The following is a 22646-nucleotide window of genomic DNA, read 5'->3' as shown; positions in this document are numbered from 1 at the left end:
TGGGGTTTTATGGGACTATTTAGGCCATTTACATTGAGACTGATTATTGAGAGAAATGATGTTAATGATGCCATGTTTCCAATAAAGTCTTTGTTTCTATAGATTGTGACTTTCTGTTCTGTATCACTCTTGGTGCCTTTTACTTTTCTAGGAACCCCCCCCCTTAACATCTCCTGTAGGGCTGGTTTCATGGTTACAAAATTGGTCAATGACCAGTGATTCTGGAAGGTCTTTATTTCTCCATCAATTCTGAATGACAGCCTTGCTGGATAAAGGATCCTGGGCTGCATGTTTTCTCTGAAAGAGCTTTAAAAATGCCCCCCCAACCGTTTCCCTCATCCCAAGTCTGTGTAGACAGGTCTGACGTAGTTCTGATACCTTTGCCTTGGTACGTGAGAAATTTCTTTGCCCTGGCCGCTTTCATTACTGTATACTTGGATCTAATATTTGCAAATTGCACTATAACGTGATGCGGCGTACGTGTGTCGTGGTTCAGCTTCGCAAGGGTCCTCTCTTCCTCTTGGACACAGATGTTTTTTTCCCTTGCTTCATTAGGGAAGTTTTCAGCTACCATTTCTTCAAATATCTCTTCTTGACCTCTGTTTTTCTCCACCCCCATGGGGATGCCAATGATTCTGACATTGGAACTTTTCATTGAGTCAGTGATCTCCCGTGGAGCTGGCAGCTCCACCACTGTTACATTCTTGAGCATGGATTTTTTTGAGTCCAGATTCTATTTTCGCTTTTTCTTCTACTAACCCATCCTCCAATTCGCTGATACATCTTCTACCTCATTCACCCTGGCCGTCATAGCCTCTTGTTTTGACTGCATTTGGCTCATAGAATTTTTAATTTCTGCCAGATTCGCTCTCATTTCCGCCCTTAGAGATTCTATATTCTTATTAACATTTTCGTTAATACTTTTTTCAAGTCTACACCTCATCTTGACCATTGTTACTCGGAATTCCATTTCTGATAATTTGGTTATATCCATATCCATTAGTTCTGTGGCACAAGCCACAGACTCATTGTCTTTTCTTTGCTGGGGGGATTTCTCCTTCTCGTCATTCTGATGAGGAGAGGTTGGGGGGTTGTCCAGAGCCCAAATTATTGACTGGGTCCTAGGCCGTGCGCCCTTGTTTTATAGGGATCTTAGGGATGTGGGCTTCTTGATTTTTCAGTCTGCCTTCTGGGGGAGGGGCCTGCCATGCCAATACTCAGGCAACCCTGTTTGGGTAGAGTCTCCGTGTCCCCTGCGGGTGGGGGGGGATGGGGATGGGCACACTTTGAGACGGTATTTCCAGTCTTTTGTTCTCTGGAGTCTCCCTGGCAGTTTGCTGTGCCTCTTCTGAGAGTCAGAGCAGCATTAGCTGAATCTGGCCTTTGTCTCAGGACAGAGGGATTGTGGACCGTTCTCCACTAATGTTCTGGCCACTTTAAATCTGTTTCTGTTGGTGCTGCTCAACCCTGCAGCATCCCGGGATGTGCGCCTCACACCCAGCGTCCCAACCCTCACTTCCAGGGCTGGCGCGTCTCTGTCCTTTGTGTTTCTAACGCCGCCAGCTGCCAGCTGTCCCCGCATGTTCCCGGAGCTCACGGTGTCAGTGTGGTTCCAGTGAGCACACCGGAGCTCTGTGAAAAGTCTGGTTGCGTGCATTCCCTGGCTCACGGTCTCAGTCTGCATTCTCACGGGTGCCCTTCTGGTAGTCCGCCCGCTCCCGCGTGCAGGTGGCTACGGCTTCCTGGCACCCGAACGCGGCAGCTCCCTCCCCCTTCCTTTTACCTTCCCATATCTGTGCACATTTTCGTGACTCCCTGCTTCGTACCTCAATACTCAGTGCGGGAGATGTTCATTTGTAGAGATGCAGATGTATCTTCCTGCGTCTCATGCTGATTCCGTGGATGTTCAGGCTGGTCTGGTACCTATCCAACTCAACTCAGGGGACCGGCTGAGAAAGGGGTCCCCTACTCCTCTGCCATCTTAACTCCCCTCTCGGACCACATCTTCTTAATCCATCTTTTGAAGGGCATCTCGGCTCCTTCCATGATTTAGCTATTGTGGGCAATGCTGCTATTAACATTGGGGTGCATATGGCCCTTCCCTTCACTATGTCATTCATATCTTCTGTCCATTTTTTTTGTTTATTTGTTTCTACTGTATTGAATTTGAGAAGTTCTTTGTAGATCTTGGATACCAGTCTTTTATCTGTAGTGTCATTTGCAAATATCTTCTCCCATTCTGTGAGCTGCCTCTTAGTTTTTTTGTCTAGGAAAACATTTTTTACTCTGTCCTTCTGTTCATTTTAACAATAATTTATTTCATTTTTTTAGATTTTATTAATGTATTTGAGGGAGAAAGTGAGTGATAGCACGACCCAGGGGTGGGGCAGAGAAACAGACTCCCTGTTGAGCAGGGAGTCCAATGTAGGACTTAATCCCAGGACTCTGGGATCATGTCCTGAGCCAAAGGCAGATGCTTAACCAACTAAGCCACATAGGCATCCACAATCTGCTATCCTATTTAGAGTCTGTCTGTGAGGTGCCTCTGCCTGGTATTTAGATATGTGCTTGTGCCCAAGTATTTGTGAACTCTGAGGACATGGTAGGCTGGCAGCTCTACCATGATAAAGGAACAGGCTTCAGAGGCTAGACAGTTCAGTCCCCATATGATACTGAAGTTCTGTAAAAAACCCCCATGGCCATGGAGAGGCTCTCCCCTCATCAATGCCAGCTCTGTGAGCTTGTTGTCCTGGCCTAAAGGGGAACCAGCTAACACGTAGGCCCATCAGTTCTTGGCAAAAAATGCCATAATGCAGTTTACCAGACCAATAATTCAGTGTCATTTCATGATGTGGAGGTGTTCTATTGGTTAACTGAATGAGTTCTTTGTAGGTAAGGATGAACATCTAAATTCTAGAGGAGAGATTTAAAAAACATCACTGGGATGCCTGGGTGGCTCAGTCATTAAGCGTCTGCCTTCAGCTCGGGGTGTGATCCCAGGGTCCTGGGATCGAGCCCCGCTCAGGCTCCTTCCTCCACTGGGAGCCTGCTTCTTCCTCTCCTACTCCCCCTGCCTGTGTTCCCTCTCTCACAGGCTGTCTCTCTGTCAAATAAATAAAATCTTTAAAAAAATCACCATACTAATCAGGCCCAATAATTCCTATTTTAGGGCTGGATCTAATGCTGAAGAATCTCTGGCATCCTCCTTTGGAATCAATTACAGTCAATTTCAACACATTTTACATCAGTTAAAGGAACATTGTGCAAAGCAGCCTGGAAGGGGTCAGGGCAGGCAGCCTAAAATCTCATGAGCAGAAGATCATAAGCAGGCACAAGGCCATGCTCCACAGGTCTGAATCTGTGTACAAGCCAATCTGTAGGCCCAGGCAAAATGAGTGTCAGAGTAGCTGAGGCACAAAGGATCAAATGTGGACTACATTTTTTTAATAGAAAAAATGTTTTTTTAATTATTTTTTATTATATTATGTTAGTCACCATGCAGTACATCCCGGTTTCTGATGTAAAGATCCATGATTCATTAGTTGCGTATAACACCCAGTGCACCATGCAATACGTGCCCTCCTTACTACCCATCACCGGTCTATCCCATTCCCCCAACCCCCTCCCCTCTGAGGCCCTCAGTTTGTTTCTCATAGTCCATAGTCTCCCATGTTTCATCCCCCCTTCTGATTATCCCCCCTTTCTTTATCCCTTTCTTCCCCTACCGATCATCCTAGTTCTTATGTTCCATAGATGAGAGAAATCATATGATAGTTGTCTTTCTCTGCTTGACTTATTTCACTTAGCATTATCTCCTCCAGTGCCATCCATGTTGTAGCAAATGTTGAGAACTCGTTCTTTCTGATAGCTGAGTAATATTCCATTGTATATATGGACCACAACTTCTTAATCCAGTCATCTGTTGAAGGGCATCTAAGCTCCTTCCACGATTTAGCTATTGTGGACATTGCTGCTATGAACATTGGGGTGAATATGGCCCTTCTCTTTACTACGCCTGTATCTTTGGGTAAACACCCAGTAGTGCAAATGGCTGGATCATAGGGTAGCTCAATTTTTAACTTTTTAGACCCACACTGTTTTCCAAGAGTGGCTGTACCAACTTGCATTCCCACCAACAATGTAGGAGGGATCCCCTTTCTCCACATCCTCTCCAACAATTGTGTTTCTTGCCTTGTCTATTTTTGCCATTCTAACTGGCGTAAGGTGGTATCTCAGTGTGGTTTTGATTTGAATTTCCTTGATGGCTAATGATTTTGAACATTTTTTCATGTGTCTGTTAGCCATTTGTATGTCTTCATTAGAAAAGTGTCTGTTCATGTCTTCTCCCCATTTTTTGTTTTGTTTATTTGTTTCTCGTGTATTGAGTTTGAGAAGTTCTTTGCAGATCTTGGATACCAGTCCGTTATCTGTAGTGTCATTTGCAAATATCTTCTCCCATTCCGTGGGCTGCCTCTTAGTTTTTCTGACTGTTTCCTTGGCTGTGCAGAAACTTTTAATCTTGATGAAGTCCCATAAATTCATTTTATCTTTTGTTTCTCTTGCCTTTGGGGATGTATCATGAAAAAGTTTGCATTGGCCGATGTCGTAGAGGTTGTTGCCTATGTTCTCCGCTAGAATTTTGATGGATTCCTGTCTCACATCGAGGTCTTTCATCCATTTGGAGTTTCTTTTTGTGTTTGGTGTGAGATAGTGGTCAAGCTTCATTCTCTTGCATGTAGCTGTCCCATTTTCCCAGCACCATTTACTGGAAGAGACTGTCTTTTCCCCCGATGTTTTTCTGCTTTATCAAATATTAGTTGCCCAAAGAGCCGAGGGTCCATATCTGGGTTCTCTATTCTGTTCCATTGGTCTATGTGTCTGTTTTTGTGCCAGTACCATGCCGTCTTTGTGATCACAGCTTTGTAGTACAGCTCGAAATCTGGCATTGTGATGCCCCCAGCTTTGTTTTTCCTTTTCAACAGTTCCTTGGAGATTCGGGGCCCTTTCTGTTTCCATACAAATTTGAGAACTATTTGTTCCAGTTCTTTGAAAAATGTCCTCGGTATTTTGATTGGGACAGCATTGAAAGTGTAGATTGCTCTAGGTAGCATGGATGTTTTAACTATGATAATTCTTCCGATCCATGAGCATGGAATATCTTTCCATCTTTTTATGTCTTCCTCAATGTCTTTCAAGAGTAATTTATAGTTTCTAGAATATAGATCCTTTATGTCTATGGTTAAGTTAATTCCAAGATAACGTACGGTTTTTGGTGCTATTGTAAATGGGATGGATTCCCTAATTTCTCTTTCTTCATTCTCGTTATTCGTGTACAGAAATGCAACTGATTTCTGAGCATTGATTTTGTATCCTGCCATGTTACTGAATTGCTCTATAACTTCTAATAGTTTGGGAGTGGCTTCTTTTGGGTTTTCCATATAGAGTATCATGTCATCTGTGAAGAGAGACATTTTGACTTCTTCTTTGCTGATTTGAATACCTTTGATCCCTTTTTGTTGTCTGATTGCTGTTGCAAGGACTTCTAGTACTATATTGATTAATAGTGGCGAGAGCGGGCATCCTTGTCGAGTTCCTGATCTTAAGGGAAAGGCTTCTTACTCCTCCGCCATCTTAACTCCCCTCACAAATGTGAAATTCTTCTCCTTCTCCTTCCTTCTTTCTTCTTCTTCTTCTTCTTCTTCTTCTTCTTCTTCTTCTTCTTCTTCGCATTCCATAGTTATTTTATTTCTCTAAGATAAGTGGAATCTTCTGCAAGTTTTCATTTTTCTGGGTGGTGGGGAATTCAATTTCAGTCATCCCTGGGGCTTTTCCTTGTCCCTGAGTGTGGAGAAATGCTTGAGGTCTTGTGCACTTGCTGGGTGGCTCAAAATTTGTGTAAAATGGAGGGCACATGTTGCATGGTGCACTGGGTGTTATACGCAACTAATGAATCATCGAACTTTACATAAAAAACCAGGGATGTACTGTATGGTGACTAACATAATATAATAAAAAAAAGGGATGAACTGTATGGTGACTAACATAATAGAATAAAAAAAAAAAAACCAGGGAAGTACTGTATGCTGAATAACATAATATAATAAAACAATATTATTATAAAAAATAATAATATAAGTTATTTCTTTGCTGGAAAAAGACAAAAAACAAAAAAAAACTTGTGTCTGCACAGTCACAGCAGATACCAAACTTGTTCAAGTCTTTTTCTTTATTATTTTCAGTTAGACACTTTATCATCAATTTTTTTTCATGTAGCGGTGAATGATTCCAGGAATCTTTGCCCAGCTGTGGCCCATGCCTATCCTCTAGAAAAATGAGAACAAACCTCCTTCTGTTTTGAATGATAGCCATAGCCTTGCTGGATGGAGTAGTTGGGTTGCTGTTTGTTTTTTTGGGTGGGTGGGTGGTTGGTTTTTCTTTCAGCACTTTTACTATATCATACCACTTTCTTCTGGCCTGTAAAGTTTTTGCTGAAAAACCCACTGAATACCCCTATGGGGTTTCCATTGTACTTAGCTGTTTACTTTTGTTAATTTTAAAATTCTCTCTTGGTTAAGATGGTGGAGGAATTAGGGGACCCCTTCTACAGCCAGTCCCCTGAGTCGAGCTGGATAGGTACCAGACCAGCCTAAACAACCACAGAATCAGCCTGACACACAGGAAGATACATCTGGATCTCTACAAATGAACATCTCTACGCTGAGTATTGAGGTACAAAGCGGGGAGCCGTGAAACTGCGCACAGATATTGGAAGATAAACAGAAGGGGGAGGGAGCCACCGCATTCGGTTGCCGGGAAGCGGTAGCCACTTGCACGGTGGAGCGGGCAGACTCACGGATGGCACCCGAGAGAGCGGACTGAGACCCTGAGCTGGGAACTCGTGCCACCAGGCATCTCGTGGAACTCTGGAATCCCGGTGTGCTCACTGGATTCAGACTGAGACCGGGAGATCCAGGAGCGCGCGGGGGTGGCTGGTGGCTGGCGGCTTAAGAAACACAAAGGACAGAGACGCGCCGGCCCTGGAAGTGAGGGCTGGGATGCCGGGTGTGGGGCGCACATCCCCAGATGCTGCAGGATTGAGCAACACCAACAGAAACAGAGTTAAAGTGGCCAGAACATCAGTGGAGAATGGGCTGTAATCCCTCTGTTCTGTGACACAGGCTGAAAATCGGCCGCTGCTGCTCTGACTCTCAGAAGAGGCACAGCAGACCACCAGGGAAAGCTGCCGCGAACAAAAGAATGGAAACAGCAGCTCACACCGTGCCCATCCCCTCCCCCCTCACAGAGGACATGGACTCTACCCAAACAGGGTTGCCTGAGTATCCGCGCGTCAGGGCCCTCCCCCAGAACACAGAAGGCAGGCTGAAAAATCAAGAAGCCCACAACCCGGGGCACCTGGGTGGTGCAGTCATTGAGCGCCTGTCTTCGGCTTAGGGCGTGATCCTGGCATTCCGGAAAGGAGTCCCTCATCAGGCTCCTCCGCTGGGAGCCTGCTTCTTCCTCTCCCACTCCCCCGCTTGTGTTCCCTCTTTCACTGGTTGGCTTTCTGCCACATATAAATAAATAAAATCTTTAAAGAAGAAGCCCACATCCCCAAGATCCCTATAAAACAAGGGGCACGGGCTGGGACCCAGTCAATAATTTGGGCTCTGGACAACCCCTCAACCTCCCCTCATCAGAATGACAAGAAGGAGAAGCCCCCTCCCCCAGCAAAGAAAAGAGAGTGAGTCTGTGGCCTCTGCCACAGAAATAATGGATATGGATGTAACCAAATTATCAGAAATGGAATTCAGAGTAACGAGGGTGAAAATGATGAGTAGAATTGAAAAAAGTATTAACGAAAATGTTACTGAGAATATAGAATCCCTAAGGACAGAAATGAGAGCGAATCTGACAGAAATTAAAAATTCTATGAGCCAAATGCAGGCAAAACTAGAGGCTCTGACGGCCAGGGTCACCGAGCAGAGGACGTATTAGTGAATTGGAGGATGGGTTAATAGAGGAAAAAACAAAAATAGAAGTGGGTCTTTAAAAAAATCGACGCCCACGAATGTAGGTTACGGGAGATTACTGACTCAATGAAATGATCCAATGTCAGAATCATCGTCATCCCTGAGGGGGTGGAGAAAAACAGAGGTCTAGAAGAGATATTTGAACAAATTGTAGCTGAAAACTTCCGAAATCTAGCAAGGGAAGCAAACATTCATGTCCAAGAGGCAGAGAGGACCCCTCCCAAGCTCAACCACGACAAACCTATGCCACATCACGTCATAGTGCATTTCGCAAATATTAGATCCAACGATACAGTATTGAACGCGGCCAAGGCAAAGAAATTTCTCACGTACAAAGGCAAAGGCATCAGAATTACGTCAGACCTGTCTACACAGACCTGGAATGAGAGAAAGGGTTGGGGAGGCATTTTTAAAGCTCTTTCAGAGAAAAAAATGCAGCCAGGGATCCTTTATCCAGCAAGGCTGTCATTCAGAATGGATGGAGAAATAAAGACATTTCAGAATTGCCCGTCATTGACCAATTTTGTAACCACGAAACCAGCCCTACAGGAGACATTAAGGGGGGTTCTATAAAGGTAAAAAGGCCCCAAGAGTGATAGAGAACAGAAAGTCACAACCGATACAAACAAATATTTACTGGCAACATGGCATCATTAAAATTCTATCTCTCAGTTCTTAGTGCCAATAAATGGTTGAAACGCTCCCATAAAGCGCTCCAGACTTGCAGATGGATAAAAAGAAATGACCCATCCATTTGCTGTCTACAAGAGACTCATTTCGAACCCAAAGATGCATTCAGACTGAGAGTAAGGGGATGGAGTACCATCTTTCACGTAAATGGACCTCAAAAGAAAGCTGTGGTAGCAATTCTCATAAGAGATAGATTGGATTTCAAACTAAAGAATATAGCTAGAGGCACAGAAGGACACTATATTATTCTTAAAGGATGTATCCAACAAGTAGATATGACACGAATGTTTGTTTCCCTCGCTAGATTAGGGAAGTTTTCAGCTACAATTTGTTCAAATATCTCTTCTAGACCTCTGTTTTTCTCCACCCCCTCGTCAGGGATGACGATGATTCTGACATTGGATCATTTCATTGAGTCAGTAATCTCCCGTAACCTACATTCGTGGGCGTCGATTTTTTTAAAGACCCACTTCTATTTTTGTTTTTTCCTCTATTAACCCATCCTCCAATTCACTAATACGTCCTCTGCTCGGTGACCCTGGCCGTCAGAGCCTCTAGTTTTGCCTGCATTTGGCTCATAGAATTTTTTAATTTCTGTCAAATTCGCTCTCATTTCCACCCTTAGGGATTCTATATTCTCAGTAACATTTTCCTTAATACTTTTTTCAAGTCTACTCATTATCTTGACCATTGTTACTCTGAATTCCATTTCTGATCATTTGGTTACATCCATATCCGTTACTTCTGTGGCAGAGGCCACAGACTCACTGTCTTTTCTTTGCTGGGGGGGCTTCTCCTTCTTGTCATTCTGATGAGGAGAGGTTGCCGGGTTGTCCAGAGCCCAAAATTATTGACTGGGTCCCAGGCCGTGCCCCTTGTTTTATAGGGATCTTAGAGATGTGGGCTTCTTCTTTAAAGATTTTATTTATTTACTTATCTGAGAGAGGGAGACAGACAGTCAGCAAGAACAGAACAGAAGCAGGGGAGTGAGAGAGGAAGAAGCAGGCTCCCAGCGGAGAAGCCCGATGAAGGACTCCTTTCCGGAACGCTGGGATCACGCCCTAAGCCGGAGACAGGCGCTCAATGACTGCGCCACCCAGGCGCCTCGGGTTGTGGGCTTCTTGATTTTTCAACCTGCCTTCTGGGGGAGGGGCCTGCCGCGCCGATACTCAGGCAACCCTGTTTGGGTAGAGTCTCCGTGTCCCCTGCGAGGCGGGATGGGGATGGGCACTCTCTGAGCCGGTATTTCCAGGCTTTTGTTCTCTGGCAGCTTTCCCTGGAGGCCGGCTATGCCTCTTCTGAGGTTCAGAGCAGCAGAGGCTGCATTGTCACAGAACAGAGGGATTGCGGCCCATTCTCCACTGATGTTCTGGCCACTTTAACTCTATTACTGTTGGTGCTGCTCAACTCTGCAGCGTCCCGGGATGTGCGCACCAACTCGGCGTCCCTGCCCTCACTTCCAGGGCCCGCGCGTCTCTGTCCTTTGTGTTTCTAATGCCGCCAGCCACCGGCCGCCCCGCACGCTCCTGGGTCTCCCGGTCTCAGTCTATGCCCGGTGAGCACACCTCGATTCCGGAGTTTCGTGAGAAGCCTGGTGGCACGCGCACCCGGTTCAGGGTCTCAGTCTGCTGTTTCGCGGGTGCCGACCGCGAGTCCGCCCGCTCCCCCGTGCAGGTGGCCCGCCAGCCGCCAGCCGCCCCGCGTGCGCTCCAGGAACTCCCAGTCTCAGAGTGGATCCCGCGAGCACACCGGGATTCCGGTGTTCCGGGAGATGCCTGGTGGCGCGCGCGTTCACGGCTCACCGGTCTCAGTCCGCTCTCTAGCGGGTGCCCTCTGTGAGTCCGCCCTCTCCCCCGTGGAGGTGGCTGCCGCTTCCTGGCGCCCAAACGCGGCGGCTCCCTCCCCCTTCCGTTTATCTTCCGATATCTGTGCACTGTTTACAGCTGCCCTCTTCGTACCTCAATACTCAGCGCTGGAGATGTTCATTTGTAGAGATCCAGATGCATCATCCTGCGTCTCAGGCTGATTCCGTGGTTATTTAGGCTGGTCTGGTACCTATCCAGGTCGACTCAGGGGACCGGCTGAAAATGGGTCCAATACTCCTCCACCATCTTAACTCCCTCCCCCACTCTGGTTTTTGAACCCAAATGTTTTGAACCCAAATGTAGAACCTCTACATGCTTGAAGCCTCCTTACCTCCTTCAGTCATTCCCATGGGCCAGTTTGTCCCCCAACTACATCTCCACCCTTACTCCCTTTTCCAGTATGACCCTTTCTTTACCTTTAGCTATGGAGAGTCTGTTCTTCAAGTGTTTGGGTCATTTTCTGCATTATTTGTACTGATGTGGATGTTTTCTAGGTGTATCTGTGGGATGAGGTAAGTCTAGGATCCTCCTACAGCATTATCTTCCCTGGAAGTTCTAGCTTTCATAAATGCTTTCAACTGAGATACCATATATTTTTTAATATAGAACATTTTAGAACTAAAGTGGAATACTACAAAAAGCAAGCACATCAACCATTTAGACCAGGAAAACAGTTAATATGTAGAAGAATAAGAACTATCATAGAATAGATAGATAGAATAGAAATAGTGACAGTAAAGTGAAGAGAATGTACTGGAAACTTAATTCTTTTTTTCAGATTTTACCCTTTATATCCCCCACACACTTCCTTGATATTTTCACACTATAAAAAATGAGTAGATGGTCATCTGTAGGAAAAAAGGTCATATTTTGACAACAATTTTAGTAATATTTTGTATTTGGAGTTATTATAAAACATTTACTAAAATCTCACAATTTATTACATAGTAGTCATATAGAACTAAAAGAGCAATGAGAGACAAAATTTATTGGGACCTTAATGGATTTATAGGACGTCAAAGTTACACAGCAAGGACTGGGTGTCACAAAATATAGCATTGATTGATTGCTGCAGGACCATCTCACAGGGGTTATTTGCCTTGGTGAGTTCACCAGAATCCAGGCCATGGCCTTCAATCTTAGACGTCTACAGCCTGATCTTGGTTATGTCCCAGAAGTCATCCAAATTCAGGAGATGAAATTATGCTGATTATATCATAGGACTGAAAGATATAAACACAGGAGGAGAATTTATTAATTTATATTGAGAAATGCAACTATCACACAGGTCAGAAATGATTGTTGACAAGATAAAACGGTTTCCCTTCTAGGTGGGTTACAAGAAAAACAGAATTATTAGGGCATTTCTTCATAAACATAAAATTTAAGTGAGGATGCTGGTAACTGGCATCTTGCTTTATATATGATGAGTCTGACTGCACAGTGAAGATTCATGTACCGCTAGACCAGATCTTTCCATCTCCTTAGAGGCTTTTCCTTAAGAAAACTGCTGGAAAGTCTTTCTCTGTGTTTCTCCTTTTTCTAGGCTTCCTTAACTGATCAACTGGCTGCATGTTGAACCTCTTAGCCTTCAACACATTCTTACGTTCCTTAGAAAATCTGTATTTATTTTTTAAAGATTTTATTTATTTATCCATCCGAGAGAGAGAGAGAGAGAGGGAGCACAAGCAGGGGGAATGGCAGAGGGAGAAGAAGGCTCCCCGCTGAGCAAGGAGCCTGATGCGGGACTCAATCCCAGGACCCTGGGATCATGACCTGAGCTGAAGGCAGATGCTTAACTGACTGAGCCACCAGGTGTCCCATATTTATTTACACAAATGATACATGAATATAATGGAACAGTATATAATCCACCATACACAAAACTCTTGCTACACAAGCTTCTCCCTTTCTTCAGTCCTTCTAAATCCAGAAGACAACACAAGTATAAATTCTTCCTAGATACTACTCTATGCATTTAAATGTACACAGCTCTAGAAATTACAGAACACTGATGAAAGACATTGAAGAAGACACAAAAAGATGGAAAAACATTCTATGCTCATGGATCGGAAAATACACATAGTTAAAATGTCCGTGCTACCCAAAGCAATCTACACTTTGTTTAAAAGATTTTATTTGTTTATTTGACAGAGAGAGAGACAGGCAGTGAGAGAGGGAACACAAGCAGGGGGATTGGGAGAGGAAGAAGCAGGCTCCCAGCAGAGGAGCCTGATGGGGGGCTCGATTCCAGAACCCCGGGATCACTCCCTGAGCCAAAGGCAGACGCTTAACGACTGAGCAACCCAGGCACCCCTATCTACACTTTCAAAAACATCTTTATCAAAACACCAATATCATTTTTCAAAGTGCTGGAACAAACAATCCTAAACTTTGGGTGGAACGAGAAAAGACCCCAAATCGCCAAGAAAATGTTGAAAAATAAAAACAAAGCTGGGGGCATCACTTTGCCTGATTTCAAGCTATACTACAAAGCTGTGATCACCAAGACAGCATGGTACTGGCACAAAAACAGACACATAGACAAATGGAACAGAATAGACACTCCAGAAATTGACCCTCAACTCTATGGTCAACTAATCTTCAACAAATCAGGAAAAAACATCAATGTAATACGACAGTCTCTTCAATAAATGGTGCTGCTATAATTGGACAGCTATATACAGAAGAATAAAACTCGACCATTCTCTTACACGACACACAGAGATAAACTCAAAATTCATGAAAGACATGAATGAGAGACAGGAATCCATGAAAATCCTTAAGGAGAACATAAGCAGTAACTTCTTTGACACTAGCCAAAGCAACTTCTTTCCAGACACGTCTCCCAAGGCAAGGGAAACAAAAGCAAAAATGAACTTTTGGGACTTCATCAAGATAAAAAGCTTCTGCTTTTGGGGGAAGATGGCAGAGGAGTAGGGGACCCCTGAGTCGAGTTGGATAGGTACCAGACCAGCCTGAACATCCACGGAACCAGCCTGAGACGCAGGAAGATACATAGGGATCTATACAAATGAACATCTCCAGCACTGAGTATTGAGGTACGAAGCAGGGAGCCATGAAGCCGCGCACAGATATTGGAAGATAAACGGAAGGGAGAGGGAGTCACCGCGTGCAGGCCCTGGGAAGTGGTAGCCAACTGCATGGGGGAGCGGGCGGACTCGCAGACCAGCACCCGTGAGAGAACAGACTGGGACCGTGAGCGCGGAGCGCGCGGCACCACACTTTTCACGGAGCTCCAGTGTGCTCACTGGAACCAGACTGAGACCGGGAGCTCCGGGAGCACACAGGGCCGGCTGGCAGCTGGAGGTGCTAGAAACACAAAGGACGGAGATGCACTGGCCCTGGAAGTGAGGGCTGGGACGCAGGGTGTGGGGCGCACATCCCAGGATGCTACAAGGTTGAGCAGCACCAACAGAAAAAGAGTTAAAGTGGCCAGAACATCAGTGGAGAATGGTCTGCGATCCCTCTGTTCTGAGACAGAGGCTGAGATTCGGACACTGATGCTCTGACTCTCAGAAGAGCACAGCAAACCAGCAGGGAAAGCCACTCTCTGAGAACAAAAGCGTAGAAATACCGGCTCAAAGTGTGCCCATCCCCATCCCCCCTCACAGGGGGCACAGAGACTCTACACAAAGAGGGTTGCCTGAGTATTGGCATGGCAGACCCCTCCCCCAGAAGACAGGCTGAAAAATCAAGAAGCTCACATGCCCAATAGTTGGGAGGAGTTAAGATGGCAGAGGAGTAGGGGACCCCTTTTTCAGCCGGTCCCCTGAGTCAAGCTGGATAGGTACCAGACCAGTCTAAACAACCACGGAATCAGCCTGAGACACAGGAAGATACATCTGGATCTCTACAAATGAACATCTCCAGCGCTGAGTAGTGATGTACAAAGCGGAGAGCCTTGAAACCACGCACAGATATTGGAAGATAAACGGAAAGAGGAGGGAGCCACCGCGTTCAGACACCGGGAAGCAGTAGCCACCTGCAAGGGGGAGCGGGCGGACTCACGGACGGCACACGCGAGAGAGTGGACAGAGTCCGGTGACCGGGAGCATGCCACCAGGCATCTCGCGGAACTCCGGAATCCCGGTGTGCTCACTGGATCCAGACTGAGACTGGGAGCTCCCGGAGCGTGCAAGGGGCAGCTGGCAGCTGGCTGCTGGTGGGCCACCTGCATGGGGGAGCGGGCGGATTCACGGACGGCACCCACGAAACAGCGGACTGAGATCCTGAACCAGAGGCACGCCACCGGCTTCTCACGGAACTCCGGAACACTGGAATCCCGGTGTGCTCACCGGAAATAGACTGAGACCCAGAGATCCGGGAGCGCACGGGGGTAGCTGGTGGCTGGCGGCTTTAGAAACACAAAGGACAGAGATGCGCCGGCCCTGGAAGTGAGGGCTGGGACGTAGGGTGTGGGATAACATCCCCGAAGGCTACAGGGTTGAGCAGCACCAACAGAAACAGAGTTAAAGTGGCCAGAACATCAGTGGAGAACGGGCCGCAATCCCTCTGTTCTGTGACAGAGGCTGAAACTCGGCCGCTGCTGCTCGGACTCTCAGAAGAGGCACAGCAAACCGCCAGGGAAAGCTGCCAGAGAACAAAAGCCTGGAAATACCGGCTCACAGCGTGCCCATCCCCTCCCCCCTCACAGAGGACACGGAGACTCTACCCAAACAGGGCTGCCTGAGTATCCGCGTGGCAGGCCCCTCCCCTAGCACACAGAAGACAGGCTGAAAAATCAAGAAGCCCACAACACAGGGCGCCTGGGTGGCGCAGTCATTGAGCACCTGTCTCCAGCTTAGGGCGTGATCCTGGCGTTCCGGAAAGGAGTCCCTCATCGGGCTCCTCCGCTGGGAGCCTGCTTCTTCCTCTCCCACTCCCCCGCTTGTGTTCCCTCTTTCACTGGTTGGCTCTCTGCCACATATAAATAAATAAAATCTTTAAAGAAGAAGCCCACATCCCCAAGATCCCTATAAAACAAGGGGCACGGGCTGGGACCCAGTCCATAATTTGGGCTCTGGACAACCCCGCAAACTCTCCTCATCAGAATGACAAGAAGGAGAAGCCCCCTCCCCCAGCAAAGAAAAGAGAGTGAGTCTGTGGCCTCTGCCACAGAAATAATGGATATGGATGTAACCAAATTATCAGAAATGGAATTCAGAGTAACGAGGGTGAAAATGATGAGTAGAATTGGAAAAAGTATTAACGAAAATGTTACTGAGAATATAGAATCCCTAAGGAAAGAAATGAGAGCGAATCTGACAGAAATTAAAAATTCTATGAGCCAAATGCAGGCAAAACTAGAGGCTCTGACGGCCAGGGTCACCGAGCAGAGGACGTATTAGTGAATTGGAGGATGGGTTAATAGAGGAAAAAACAAAAATAGAAGCGGGTCTTTAAAAAAATCGACGCCCACGAATGTAGGTTACGGGAGATTACTGACTCAATGAAATGATCCAATGTCAGAATCATCGGCATCCCTGAGGGGGTGGAGAAAAACAGAGGTCTAGAAGAGATATTTGAACAAATTGTAGCTGAAAACTTCCCAAATCTAGCGAGGGAAGCAAACATTCATGTCCAAGAGGCAGAGAGGACCCCTCCCAAGCTCAACCACGACAAAGGTATGCCACATCACGTCATAGTGCATTTCGCAAATATTAGATCCAACAATACAGTATTGAACGCGGCCAAGGCAAAGAATTTCTCACGTCATAGTGCATTTCGCAAATATTAGATCCAACGATACAGTATTGAACGCGGCCAAGGCAAAGAATTTCTCAAGTACCAAGGCAAAGGCATCAGAATTACGTCAGACCTGTCTACACAGACCTGGAATGAGAGAAAGGGTTGGGGGGGCATTTTTAAAGCTCTTTCAGAGAAAAACATGCAGCCAGGGATCCTTTATCCAGCAAGGCTGTCATTCAGAATTGATGGAGAAATAAAGACATTTCAGAATTGCCCGTCATTGACCAATTTTGTAACCACGAAACCAGCCCTACAGGAGATATTAAGGGGGGTTCTATAAAGGTAAAAAGGCCCCAAGAGTGATAGAGAACAGAAAGTCACAACCGATACAAACAAATATTTACTGGCAACATGGCATCATTAAAATTCTATCTCTCAGTTCTTAGTGCCAATAAATGGTTGAAACGCTCCCATAAAGCGCTCCAGACTTGCAGATTGGATAAAAAGAAATGACCCATCCATTTGCTGTCTACAAGAGACTCATTTCAAACCCAAAGATGCATTCAGACTGAGAGTAAGGGGATGGAGTACCATCTTTCACGTAAATGGACCTCAAAAGAAAGCTGCGGTAGCAATTCTCATATCAGATAGATTGGATTTTAAACTAAAGAATATAGTTAGAGGCACAGAAGGACACTATATTATTCTTAAAGGATGTATTTAACAAGTGGATATGACAATTATAAATATATATGCCCCCAACAGGGGGGCAGCAAGATACACAAGCCAACTCTTAACCAGAATAAAGAGACATAAAGATAAAAATACATTAATAGTAGGGGACCTCAACACTCCACTCTCAGAAATAGACAGAACACCCTGGCAAAAACCAAGCAAACAATCATAGGCTATGAATGCCATACTCGACAAGTCGGCCCTCATAGATATATATATATAGAACACTACACCCCAGAACCAAAGAATACTCATTCTATACTAATGCCGATGGAACATTCTCAAGAATAGACCATGTTCTGGGACACAAAACAAGTCTTAACCGATACCAAAAGATTGAAATTATGCCCTGCATATTCTCAGACAACAATGCTCTGAAATTGGAACTCAACCACAAGGAAAAATTTGGAAGAAACTCAAACACTTGGAGACTAAGAATCATCCTGCTCAGGAATGACTCGATAAACCAGGAAATCAAAAATCAAATTAAACAATTTATGGAGACCAACGAGAATGGAAACACAATGGTCCATACCTATGGGATACTGCAAAGGCAGTCCTAAGGAGGAAATACATAGCCATCCAAGCCTCACTCAAAAGAATAGAAAAATCTAAAATGCAGTTTTTATATTCTCACCTCAAAAAGCTGGAACAGCAACAGAGGGACAGGCCTAATCCACGCACGAGGAAGCAGTTGACCAAAATTAGAGCAGAAATCAATCAAGCAGAAACCAGAAGTACAGTAGAGCAGATCAACAGGACTAGAAGCTGGTTCTTGGAGAGAATCAATAAAATTGACAGACCACTGGCAAGACTTATCCAAAAGAAAAGAGAAAGGACCCAGATTATTAAAATTATGAATGAAAAAGAAGAGGTCACGACGAGCACCATTGAAATTGGAAGGATTATTAGAAATTTTTATCAACAGCTATATGCCAATAAACTAAGCAATCTGGAAGAGATGGAATCCTTCCTGGAAACCTATAAACTACCAAGTTTGAAACCGGAAGAAATTGATTTCTTAAACAGGCCAATTAATTATGAAGAAATTGAGTCAGTGATAAACAACCTTCCAAAGAACAAAACTCCAGGCCCGGACGGTTTTCCTGGGGAATTCTACCACACATTCAAGGAAGAAATAATACCTATTCTCCTAAAGCTATTTCAAAAAATAGAAACAGAAGGAAAGCTACCAAACTCATTCTATGAGGCCAATATTACCTTGATCCCCAAACCAGGCAAAGACCCCCTCAAAAGGAGAATTACAGACCGATTTCCCTAATGAATATGGACGCCAAAATCCTCAACAAGATACTTGCTAATAGAATCCAACAGTACATTAAAAGGATTATCCATCACGATCAAGTGGGATTCATACCTGGGATGCAAGCGTGGTTCAATATTCGCAAATCAATCAGCGTGATACATCATATCAACAAGAAAAGACTCAGGAACCATATGATCCTCTCAACGATGCCGAAAAGCATTTGACATAATACAGCATCCTTTCCTGATTAAAACCCTTCAGAGTGTAGGAATAGAAGGTACATTTCTCAATCTCATAAAAGCCATCTATGAAAAGCCTACTGCAAATATTATTCTCAATGGGGAAAAGCTGGAAGCCTTTCCCTTAAGATCAGGAACTCGACAAGGATGCCCATCCGCCACTATTATTCAACATAGTACTAGAAGTCCTTGCAACAGCAATCAGACAACAAAAGGGATCAAAGGTATTCAAATCGGCAAAGAAGAAGTCAAAATGTCTCTCTTTGCAGATGACATGATACTCTATATGGAAAACCCAAAAGAAGCCACTCCCAAACTATTAGAAGTTATAGAGCAATTCAGTAACGTGGCGGGATACAAAATCAATGCTGAGGAATCAGTTGCATTTCTGTACACGAATAACGAGACCGAGGAAAGAGAAATTAGGGAATCCATCCCATTTACAATAGCACCAAAAACCATACGTTACCTTGGAATTAACTTTACCAGAGACGTAAAGGACCTATATTCTAGAAACTATAAATCACTCTTGAAAGACATTGAGGAAGACATAAAAAGATGGAAAGATATTCCATGCTCATGGATCGGAAGAATTAACATAGTTAAAATGTCCATGCTACCCAGAGCAATCTACACTTTCAATGCTATCCCAATCAAAATACCAAGGACATTTTTCAAAGAACTGGAACAAACAGTCCTTAAATTTGTATGGAAACAGAAAAGGCCCCAAATCTCCAAGAAACTGTTGAAAAGGAAAAACAAAGCTCGGGGCATCACAATGCCGGATTTTGAGCTGTACTACAAAGCTGTGATCACAAAGACAGCATGGTACTGGCACAAAAACAGACACATAGACCAATGGAACAGAATAGAGAGCCCAGAAATGGACCCTCAGCTCTTTGGTCAACTAATATTTGATAAAGCAGGAAAAAACATCCGGTGGGAAAAAGACAGTCTCTTCAATAAATGGTGCTGGGAAAACTGGACAGCTACATGCAAAAGAATGAAACTTGACCACTATCTCACACCATACACAAAAATAAACTCGAAATGGATGAAAGACCTCGATGTGAGACAGGAATCCATCAAAATTCTAGAGGAGAACATAGGCAGCAACCTCTACGACATCGGCCAATGCAACCTTTTTCATGATACATCCCCAAAGGCAAGAGAAACAAAAGATAAAATGAACATATGGGACTTCATCAAGATTCAAAGTTTCTGCACAGCCAAGGAAACAGTCAGAAGAACTAAGAGGCAGCCCACGGAATGGGAGAAGATATTTGCAAATGACACTACAGATAAAGGACTGGTATCCAAGATCTACAAAGAACTTCTCAAACTCAATACACGAGAAACAAATAAACAAATCAAAAAATGGGCAGAAGATATGAACAGACACTTTTCCAATGAAGACATACAAATGGCTAACAGACACATGAAAAAATGTTCAAAATCATTAGCCATCAAGGAAATTCAAATCAAAACCACTCTGAGATACCACCTTACGCCAGTTAGAATGGCAAAAATAGACAAGGCAAGAGACAACAATTGTTGGAGAGGATGTGGAGAAAGGGGATCCCTCCTACATTGTTGGTGGGAATGCAAGTTGGTACAGCCACTCTGGAAAACAGTGTGGAGGTCCCTTTAAAAGTTAAAAATTGAGCTACCCTATGATCCAGCCATTGCACTACTGGGTGTTTACCCCAAAGATACAGATGTAGTGAAGAGAAGGGCCATATGCACCCCAATGTTCATAGCAGCAATGTCTACAATAGCTAACGTGGAAGAGCCGAGATGCCCTTCAACAGATGACTGGATTAAGAGTTGTGGTCCATATATACAATGGAATATTACTCAGCTATCAGAAAGAACGAGTTCTCAACATTTGCTGCAACATGGATGGACTGGAGGAGATAATGCTAAGTGAAATAAGTCAAGCAGAGAAAGACAACTATCATATGATTTCTCTCATCTATGGAACATAAGAACTAGAATGATCAGTAGGGGAAGAAAGGGATAAAGAAAGGGGGGTAATCAGAAGGGGAATGAAACATGAGAGACTATGGACTATGAGAAACAAACTGCGGGCCTCTGAGGGAGGGGGGTTGGGGAATGGGATAGGCCGGTGATGGGTAGTAAGGAGGGCACGACAGCATGGTGCACTGGGTGTTATACACAACTAATGAATCATCGAGCCTTACATTGGAAACCGGGATGTACTGTATGGTGACTAACATAATATAATAAAAATCATTATATAAAAAAAGAAAAAGACAAAACTTCTGAAACTCAATACCCTTGAAACAATCAAATTTAAAAAATGGGCAGAAGGTATGAACAGACACTTTTTCAGTGAAGACATACGAATGGCTAACAGATACATGAAAAAAAAAAATGTTCAATATCATTAGCCATCAGGGAAATTCAAATCAAAAGCACACTGAGATACCACCTTACCCAGTTAGAATGGCAAGAATTGACAAGGCAAGAAACAACAAATTTGAAAGAATGTGGAGAAAGGGATCCCTCTTACACTGTTGGTGGGAATGCAAGTTGGTACAGCCACTTTGGAAAACAGTGTGGAGGTCCCTTAAAACTTAAAAATAGAGCTACAGTATGATCCATCAATTGCACTACTGGGTATTTACCCCAAAGTTACAGACGAGTGTGAGGAGAAGGGCCATATGTACCCCATGTTCATCAGCAGCACTGTCCAATAGCTAAATTGTGGAAGGAGCTGAGATACTCCTTCAACAGATGGCTGGATTAAGATGTGGTCCATATATACAACGGAATATTACTCAGCATCAGAAAGAATGATTACCCAACATTTCCAGCAACATGGACAGGACTGGAGGAGATTATGCTAAGTGAAATAAGTCAAGGAGAAAGACAACTATCATATGGTTTTACTCATTTATGGAACATACGAAATAGGAAGATCAGTAGGAGAAGGAAGGCAAGAATGAAGGGGGATAAACAGAAGTGGGATTGAACCATGAGAAACTATGGGCTCTGGGAAACAAACTGAGGGCTTCAGAGGGTAGGGTTGGGGGATTGGGAAGGCCGGTGGTGGGTATTAAGGAGTACACATATTGCATGGTGCACTGTGTGTTATAAACAAATAATGAATCATGGAACATTATATCAAAACTAAGGATATACTGTGTGATGACTAACATAACATAATAAAAAATTATAAAATAATAAAAAAATACCTTGAGGAGAACTTAGGCAGTAACTTCTCTGATATTAGCCACAGCAACTTCTTTCCAGACACGCGCTCCCAAGGCAAGGGAAACATAGCAAAATGAACTTTTGGGACTTCATCATGATAAAAAGCTTCTGCACAGTAAAGGAAATAGTCAACAAAAGAAAGAGGCAACCCACAGAATGGGAGGAGATAAATGACCCACAGATAAAGGCTGGTATCCAAGATCTATAAAGAACTTCTCAAACTTAATACAGAAGAAACAAATAATCAAATCAAAAATGTACAGAAAATATGAACAGACACTTGCCAAGGAAGACATATGAATGGCTAACAGACACATGAAAAATGTTCAAACTCATTAGCCATCAGGGAAATTCAAATCAAAACCACATTGTGATACCAGCTACACCAGTTAGAATGGCAAAAATCGACAAGGCAATAAACAACAAATATTGCAGAGGATGTGGAGAAAGTGGATCTCTTACACTGTTGGTGGGAATGTAAGTTGGTACAGCCACTTTGGAAACAGTGTGGAGGTTCCTCAAAAGTTAAAAAAAAAAAAAAAAAAAAGGAAAGAGCTACCCTATGATCCAGCAATTGCACTACTGGGAATTTACCTCAAAGAAGTAGATCGTGAAGAGAAGGACCATATGCACCCCAATGTTCATAGCAGCATTGTCCACAATATCCCAACTGTGGAATGAGCCTGAGATGCCCTTCAACAGACAAATGGATAGAAGATGTTGTCCATATATATAATGAATATGACTGTCATCAGAAAAGAATGATTATCCAAATTGTAGCAAAAATGGATGGGACTGGAGGCAGGATTATTACGGAAATAAGTCAAGCAGAGAAAGACAATTATCATATGCTTTCACTCATTTGTGT

At 44.2% G+C, this 22646-nt stretch overlaps 1 long non-coding RNA gene across 1 annotated transcript in view; it reads right to left on the bottom strand.

The window, feature by feature from the left end:
* Window positions 1-11554: 11554 nt before the first annotated feature.
* LOC121102207 overlaps window positions 11555-22646 on the bottom strand; it is a 12603-nt gene continuing 1511 nt past the window's right edge. Inside the window, exon 2 of the long non-coding RNA XR_005834271.1 lies at window positions 11555-11808. This is a non-coding gene — a long non-coding RNA (uncharacterized LOC121102207). The remainder of the gene's footprint in view (window positions 11809-22646) is intronic.

The sequence above is a fragment of the Ursus maritimus genome, unplaced genomic scaffold, assembly GCF_017311325.1.
Source record: "Ursus maritimus isolate PB19 unplaced genomic scaffold, ASM1731132v1 scaffold_127, whole genome shotgun sequence".
Lineage (NCBI taxonomy): Eukaryota > Metazoa > Chordata > Mammalia > Carnivora > Ursidae > Ursus > Ursus maritimus.
This window is presented reverse-complemented; position numbering and strand designations above follow the sequence as displayed.